The 9,207-nt window shown below is 32.2% G+C and overlaps 1 long non-coding RNA gene across 1 annotated transcript; it reads right to left on the reverse strand.

Moving 5' to 3' along the window:
* Window positions 1-247: 247 nt before the first annotated feature.
* Window positions 248-4,523, reverse strand: LOC148612566 (uncharacterized). The gene is made up of 3 exons (XR_015923940.1): window positions 4,385-4,523; window positions 2,904-3,098; window positions 248-1,262 (listed from the first exon to the last, which is right to left on the reverse strand). It is a non-coding gene; the product is annotated as an uncharacterized LOC148612566 (long non-coding RNA).
* Window positions 4,524-9,207: the final 4,684 nt, after the last annotated feature.

Below are 9,207 nucleotides of genomic sequence, written 5' to 3' on the forward strand. Positions count from 1 at the left end.
ATACTGATATTTCTGAATTATTAACCTCAACTTTAACTAGTAATGTAAACATTTTAGTAATCATTGCAATAAAATGTTATGAATATAATTGTGTAAACTATTTTTGGAGTATCGAAAATTCGTTCGAGGTAGTATATCAGCTTCCTAACTTTCAAGATTTGTATGATTCTTTGGATAGTGATGACTTTCTTCTAATACTCTTTACAGACAGATTGTTGTTATTATAATAAAACTCATTGTGCTCCTCTCCATTTGTACCTTTACTGTTACGAATCACACTTTGTGGCTAGACTCTTTAGCGATCCTAACTTCGAAAACTATGTTTAAGTTAACAGATTCAATACAGAAAAAGTTTTGTACCAAGGGTATCGATATCACAAACTTAAAAAAACATTTACTAAATTTTGTTTTCACCGTTACAAACGTTTGATACAAAAATATAACAGCACTCATAGGTTCTTATTTACAGATATTGTTACCCATCCATTTTTATCGAAAATATAGTCTATAAAGAAAATTCTTTTAAAAAACAATCCGATCGATTTATTAATCAAATTCCCTGAATAGATTTAACCGTAGAGAAATGCTGGTACTTTTGATGGCCATGTCATTCTTTAATATGTTCTGAGCTTGATTGCAGTAACTTCGAGCGTTCTTAAATTTGATTTTTCATTTTGTTGTATGTAAAGGTATTCAATGAAGAGAATTTGGTGTATTACAAAGTAAATTTTAAGGTGATTTTGTTTGTTGCGCCTATCCACAGTCAGGAATTGTTGGTCATTCATTTGCTTTCGCATTTTTTCAGGTTTTAGTTTATTTTGAAGAAATCATCTGGAATCATCGTTCTGTTACCTTGGATTTTATTACTGTTGTTGGGGCTTTTAGAGCTTGCTTCAAGGCGTTTTTACACTAATTGAAGACCTTTTGGTGTTATGTAGGTATTTACTATTCTTATAACGGTTATACAATGGTGCATTTGGTGCATTGCGCCATCTTTGTTACTTTTGCAATGGTGACGACCGTAGAATTTTTCCAAGAAGATTGGGTAACATATTATTGTACCTTGATTTCTTGTATGAAACGTTAAGAAAATCGGTGTAATGGATGAGCAACAAAAACACCTGCCATGTTACTATATATGAAAGTATAGTCGACAAAAGAAAAATCGGAGTCGTTGTGGTTGCCATAAAGCTGTATGGAAAGCTTTCTTTTTTGTTGGCCAATTTCGAGATTTTGCAGTCATCAAAATATCGTCTTCGTAGCTGAAGATAAAATAAAAAATGATAAAACAATTTGTGCCAATTTTTTGCATGTTGTAGCTTTATATTTTCATGAATGCATGTTTGCGTTGGAATAGATTAGCAAGCAGAGATGCACAATTGTTGACCACCGAGATGATAACAGTTTTTTCTTGCACATCATATGAAGTAGCGCTCAAGCGAAGAATTTTGCAAAATGTAATTCAAGGTTGGAAAGCCTTCATATTTTTATTTTTGATATTTTGTTTGAAATTCTGAAATAAACTGAAAATTTTATGTAGCTCTTCGTAGAACGCTTGTTCATAAGATATAAAAATCATATAGAATGCACTGTAGTATTAAAAAATTAAGGGAGATAACTCTGTAAGTGACACTGAATTACAATAGAAACTATTGGATTTTCAATGTGAATTAACTCCTAGAGGCAGACATATTTGAATAATTATACATTTCATCATATAAACCTATAAAGCAACTTAATGACAAAAAAAAATGTGTGCCTTTTCTGGGGAGTATCAAATTTTACAGAATTTGCATGATTCTTATAAAGACTGGTTATTGTATTTGCAATACAATGTTTGACACCTGAAGAGTTTCTTTTCAACAAGCTGCATTCATATGAATATCCATCTAATGAGGTCCTTCACTTTGCATGGATTTTGTTCATAGTGACCGTATCGTGCTGATTGGCATAAAGAATATTTCATTATAACGATGAGTCATGTTACATATAATCAATCAAGGATAACAAGTGTCAAATTGTAAAATCAAGTTACAAATTTAAGACAAAATTATATGTTAGCCTTTCCTTCGACACAATATTCGTGAGATTTAAATTTAAAGTCAATAAAAATTCACTACATTTCCAAACTGCAGGATATTTATGCCTTAAATGCCAGTCTAAGTGTCATATCTGTCACCTTTAACAACAGTTTTCTTGCTCATTTCGTGTCAATATGTGTCATTGTAATTTGGTCATTGCAGGTAATTGTCTTTAGAGGAATTATTAACCGTTTAGATACAGCTCTCCATTTTTAATATGAAAAGTGGTAAAACTTGATGAAAATAGTTGAAAGGGTAAACCGTAAAGAACCATACTATATCAGTTACTTATCAAGTATCAAGAAAAAACGCCCAAAAGCGCCGGGTTATTGACCTTATCGATCCACTATATTAATGAACAAATCAGAGTTTTCACAAATGTATGTGACAGGGTGACAGAATAAAAAAATGTAAAGTTATTTTGGGGGTTTAAAAAAGGATGTAACATGTATCGTATAATTTTGATATGCCTAACCTCACCCTTATCACGTATATATCAATTTCGAAGTCGGTCGTGGGGACCAAAGTTCATTAGTCAATCTTGGGATCGGTATTAGATTTAAGGCAAACTTAAGAACTGTCCAGGTCCAAATATTGGGAATTATATATATTCCTCTGTCGATCAGAAAATATCAAAAAGGGATTCTCTTTCCATTTCTCTACCAACTTCGAAGTCGGTAGAGGGGACACATGTTCATTTGTCCTTCTTGAGGCTTATATGAGATTTAAGGCCTTCTTAAGGACTGCAAATTCCCTAAATATTAGGAATTTCTATAGGTTTCTTTGTCGTCTATAAAATATTTAAAGAATGAACCATATTACCGTTAATGTAACAATTTCAAAGTCAGTGGTTGGGACCAATGGCCATAAGTCCACTTTGGGTCTGGTATGACATTTAAGGCTTTCTAAAAGAATATTGGAAACTTCCATATATATTTCCGTCGTTGAGAAAAACATTTAAAATGTTATAGGATGTACGTATCTAATCTGGTCGAAGGAATCAAATCATGTAAGCAACTGAAATGAAAATAGGTAAGTTTAATCTATTGGCAGGGTAATGTGTTTCCGACATTTGTACTGTCTGATATTTTAATATCTCAGCTATTGCTAAACATATCTACGATTTCTGACACTTTTACGTCGATAACAAAGAGAATTACGTTTGTTTTGAACTTCTCGACTGAACATCCCACCTAGCCCTATTGGGCTTACTGTGTTACATATTGTCTTAGCTATCGTTATGCTGTATACATCTATCGGGAGAACCATCTCTGCATAAGACATAACAAAATTTAAATGTTAATAAATAATTAGAAAAAAAATGGTTTTCTCGGTAACTCTCATTAAATAATTCTCAAGAAAACATCGAACATTGTAGCCAAAGCTTATGGAAAATAACTATAAAAATTTGACTCACTTCAACACGTACATATCATTTCCCACACGGTATTGTATTTTTGTTTGGGCGTAAAGTATCACTTAAAGGTCTATTGGCCTTTATGTCTTTAGGCAAAATTTAGATATATGTGCTTTGTTATTCTAGTATTATCGGTTTCCGGATCTGAACGCAAATTGACTTTGAAAAGACTTAATATAAATAGTCACTGAAAGGCACGGTTTTCATTAGCAAAAAGGTCACGATTCACAATAGCAATAAGGCACAATGCGCAATAGCAAAATGACGCGATTCACAATAGCAAAGACAACCTTCCTGCTCTATGTGACATAGTCATAATAATCAAATTTGGCTTGAAAAGTTGTCCCTGAGATTAAACCATTTCCTGGCTCTTAATAGCTACAGCCTATTATAAAGTAGGTAGGAGGTCTTCCAACACAACTGAACAGGTTTATATTATTTACTTTCTATTCCTTCATATCTTTTAAATTCGAATAACTCATTGACTGCTTCCAAGTCTACTGTGACATCATTAAAACCGGAACATATTATTTACGTATACTGCTATTAGTTTCTTTTTGGTGGGCTTTTGATTTTTTTTAATAAACAACAGGAAGACGCATCTAAAATAATCTTTCAGAAAGTGTACTCCTATATCATATGACGTCGTATGAAACTGAGACTTTGTAATTCTATACTACTTGTATGTTATCGGCATTGAAGAAGTTAAGTTATCATTAAATTTTGAGTTAATTTTGAACCGTCTATTTCCAATTATCTTTAGGGCTACCTAATGGGGCATCATGGTCGTATGGGGAGAAAAATACTCGGGATTGCTTATCTATGTTCACAATTCTAGGTAAAGTAATTGTTTCTACATGACTTGTAGTTTTTAATTTGATATTACCAAAGCTATGCTGTCTGTTGTCTGTTCTCCCTGTCTGTTTCTGCTTTTCGTTTTCCCCGTCGCTATAAATGTAGTCAGTCGATCTTTACGTGACACAAATTTAGACGTAGCTCTATAATTATCTATCACTTTTATCTGAAATACCGCACTAAGAATGGAACGAATAAATAACGGATTTTAACATGTGTTTTATATGATTGTAAAGTATTTTTAACTCTATCAAGTATGAAAACAGATATAGGAGGTGGGAAACTCTACCATCTTACTTTTAATACATCACTTTGTAGACATTTAACAAAAACATCTGGTATCCAGATTTGGTGATGACGCAAAGGTGAAGATAAATGTATCAAATGAAGTCTAATGCCATATAAATCAATGCAAGGCAATCCAGATCAATTACTTTCTCAGCGAGATTCGAATACTTATATGCTTTGACATCTACGACCATATCACTTGCACAGCAAAACGCTACTGATAATTTGGTCAAGTAGGATAAATAAAAATAAACTTTAATATAGTGCTGATACGTGTTAGTAAGTCAATCTACAGCGTGTACATTAGCAGGTATTAAACCTAAAGAGTTTCCGTTATTTTTTCGTTTACTTTTGATAGTAACGGGTATATTTATGATTGGGTAATCAAATAAATGCATAGATTTAAAAAAAAAAAAAATTAAAAAAAATATAGAAAAAAAATGAAAATAAAAATAAAACAAAAATAAAATAATAACAAAAAATAATAACAAAAGTAAATAATCAATCCGGACTCAACTTAAAACTGTAAGCGTTAGCCATTTGTGATTTGTGTCAGTACATTATTCGCGTTTCAGATTTAAAAAGACAATCAACAGTCAAGAATCCCAACATAATATATAGATAATAAGTCAATTTGTTTAATAGCAAACTCATAGAACGCTTTAAAAATTCATAAAACGATCAAACAGACACAAAACAAAACATACATGTATCAAGTAGAACACATTGATGCCGTTGGGCGGGTCATTTTGGTAGGTGTAAAATTTGGCAATTTTAAAGCAAAAAGTATACGAAATATTTTGATGTTTCTAATTTTGGCTAATTCTAAGCGATTCATTCAAAATATTAATCCCAAAAATAATATTTTGCAGAATTTATTTTTGCATTTTTAGACAGCTCGCGAAAAACACCAAAAATAAGCACCCCGCAAAAATTATACGATTTACGGTATTTGATTATCAAAAGTTTATTTTCCTCTGTCTTTTTTTTTGTTGCTATCGGTTAAAGTGTCAATCACTTTCGTCTAAATGCTTTTTATGTAAAACAGAACTTACCTTGTTTGGCATGTCATTCTAAAGTGCAGCATATTGGTGATGCGATTCTTTCTCGTGTAGTGTTGCGAACAATAACTATTAGTCTTTGATAAGCTTTCAACTATATAAATATAGAGTGTCGAAAAATTTGCTTTATTGCTGCATTGTCGTATAGTAGAATATTTTTGTCTCCGGTTCGGTTTGCATTTTTAATTTTTAACAAAACCCAATGCTGAACACAGATATTAAGTTATTGGTGTTTCCTAATACGTCTACAATCAAGAGAAGGCACAATGGTACAATCAATAATTCTTTTTTGAGCATATTGTCATTTTTTCTACTATTAAATATAGTTGCAGAATAAAACAATACATAATGCATTTAAAAATTCAAATTCGTATGTTTTTGGTCCGAAACAGTAAGAATTGCTAGAAAATTCTTAACGTTCTGGCCTGTTTCTAAAACTCGTAGAATAAATAATGTTTTCCAAAAATAAACCTGCACTGCATATTTATCAACACGTTTATGGTCAAACATCGCTATCAGATGAGGCGTCCATTATTCCTGTAATGTGTTTGTCTGTTTCCCATGTCTGTTTTTTTCCCTGGATAACATTCTTTTTTATTTCCGCTAGAATTTTGGTTCCCTTGATTATTCTTTGTCAGAGTAATCAAGGGAACCAAGGTTATATCGGTAATTAAAAGAATGTAATCCAGGGACAAAGACCAGACATGGAAAACAGACATACACAACAAAGAACATAGAGTAACTGAAATCATACAAAGAAAGTAACAAAAGCAAATGAGCAACTCGGACTCCACTAAAGACTGGGAGCATGGACCAGGTGTACCGGTAGGGTAAGCGTCCTCTTCTTTCTAGAAACACCCGTCGAGCTGCTCATAAAAAAGTCAAGTCCGGAGTAGACGAAAGAGGAAAGGAAAACTCAGATTACATGTTAGATTTACATGAAAGGGGAGCACAAAGAACATAATTTAATGATCAGAAAAAGAAAATAGACACAAATAAAAAAAGAACATGATATAACCAAAATAACACGCAACTAGAAACAAAAGTAAATGAGCAACCAACCGGACTATTAAAACAACCTGAAAATAGAAAGTGCACCGGTCGGGTAAAACACTCAACCGTGTCAAAAATGCATTATAATTTTTAAGTGATATCATTATCTTATTATTGTTAGGTCTAACTACGTAAAATTATTATTCAGCCCACGCGTTTCTTAGAAAAACAATAATGCAAACTTTCATTTTGCTCTTTTTGTTTTGTTTTTAAGGGTAAGGGACACAACTCATACAAATCACTAGAACGCTTGAATTCAGCATTTTACATCGATCTCATGTAAACATCGAAGTAACTTTGATTGATTTCATTCTGTTTGAAATGAAATCTTGATAGGCTTTGGTGATATTGAATATGATACAAACATATCACTGATTTCAAGAGTTATAATATCTCTTATCCTAGGTCTACCTCCTTAGGGATGCTGATTATCACGTTACCTGTGGTATGCTAAGAATTGCAAATATGACATATACAATCCTTGTCAGGGTTCTTGTTTTCATAAGAAATAAGTTCATATTGAAATGTTAGGGATGAACAGATTATTTTATGTTAAAAACAATATACGGACGTCATACTTGTAAGAGGAGGTATAATCTGGCCTAGAAAAAAGACATATCTCAAAATTGTATTGTTAATCTTCAATCATGTTCTGATTCCTGTATAAGCATACTGTAACGTTGTCGAGGCCTTGTTGAAAGCTTACTTAAAGGTGTGTTTACATGTGTTGAGGACGTTTTGGAATTCTGAAGGTATTAACTAATTTGTATTAAGGTTTTATCTTGGTGCATTTGCTACGTTTTATTGTATCTGTTCTTTTTTATTTTTAAGTTTAGAACAGTTAATAAAATCGTGTAACTTTCGCCTCTCTTGTTTAATGAACGGGCTATTATATAAAAAAAAATACGTTCACACGACTGACCGAATTTCTGAGCATATGGCAAAGACTTACGCAGTTTGTATGTAATCTCAGGTGGTCATTAGCATTAAATTGTTATTCTCTCAAAGGATTTATTGCGACGTTAACACTATTATAACCGGTGTTTTTTGACAACCAGGCATTTATTTAGTTTTGTATACCTATTTCCTTACATAGAGTAGAATCGGCGAATGACTAATTTGATGGTGTAATAATTCAATTTTAGATGTAACACGCTTTCTGATTGGATAAAATGGATGATTGTCCATCATCTAATATTACAAATTTTGTAATGTGACTGTGACGGCAACAACCTTTTTTTAATGATTTACGACTAAAATTAAATCATAATGAATGGCTGTTTTATGTTTTCGGTCTATTTTACATAACCTTTATGCCCGTTGTGCATACCCAAAAATGACTTGCTACGCAGGTTATTTAATGTCCACCACGTGAGGTTTTATCCTCATAGACCGAAACCATATAACACTCATTCCCTAATTATTATACACCTAAATTCTGCAGTTTAGATTACCACAGGAGGGAAGAATATTGCTCTAGACGAACTCATAGTGGGATGATCGATTACACCACCCTCAACTGTAGAGGATGTGTGCTATATCATACAGAATATTATAAATTGTTATTTTGATAATTTTTTTTTAATTTGCCCGGGTGTCTTACCAAAAATTATCTCCCCTACCTCTCTTCTTATTATCAAGATAAAATATAACTCAGCTCGTTACATTTGCGAAAAGTTCTATGTTAATATCTATATCAGGGGTTATTTTAATGCAGCAGAAATGGCTGATAATTTCAAATTATAATTAATATCTACTAACTAAAAAAAAGAAAAAGAGTACGATTTTCAACGATAATGGGTGGGAATTACCTAACAAACAACAAACGAGAATAATTCAACATATCGATGCATAATTCTTGTTTGTTTTCCTTTTTGTATGTTACTTCTTTGAACACACAATTTCGATAAACCATTTTCAGAAATTATTAACGTAATACCCCAACGCGCGTTTTTTAGACTCAATAATCTACACTTAGGAATAAAAAAAATAGCGCCCTTAAACTAAGCGCATTTTTGTAAGTAATGCTTTTTATTCTGAAAGAGTTTTGAAAACAAGGATTTTGATGTACTTTCGGACAAATATGTAGGCAGTTGGGCCATTAGGCAAACAGACGTGTACATGTATAAATTGTAAGAAATGAAACGAATCTCCAGAGAGAAAATAGTGTAACAAAAAGTGCCTTCAAATCAAATGGCAAAACAAAAAAAAATATTTTGTACTTTTGAAAATGTCATTAAACATTAATTTGGTTTTGCGGGAGATGTAGCTAACTACTTGAATACTTGGATGTACTTCAAATTATTCTTTTGGTTGTTTGAACATGCATGAACAATATCAGTACCATGAATCAATCCCAGTCTAATGGTTTAAATGTAAGATCCTTACCCTCCATGTATTTTCATGTATTTTCATATGAGATTAAATATGTATAGGTATACTCTAGGGGCAC

Source organism: Perna viridis, chromosome 7 (genome assembly GCF_037379345.1).
Source record: "Perna viridis isolate PV_CMFRI_1.1 ecotype Kerala chromosome 7, ASM3737934v1, whole genome shotgun sequence".
In the NCBI taxonomy this organism is placed as follows: Eukaryota; Metazoa; Mollusca; class Bivalvia; order Mytilida; family Mytilidae; genus Perna; species Perna viridis.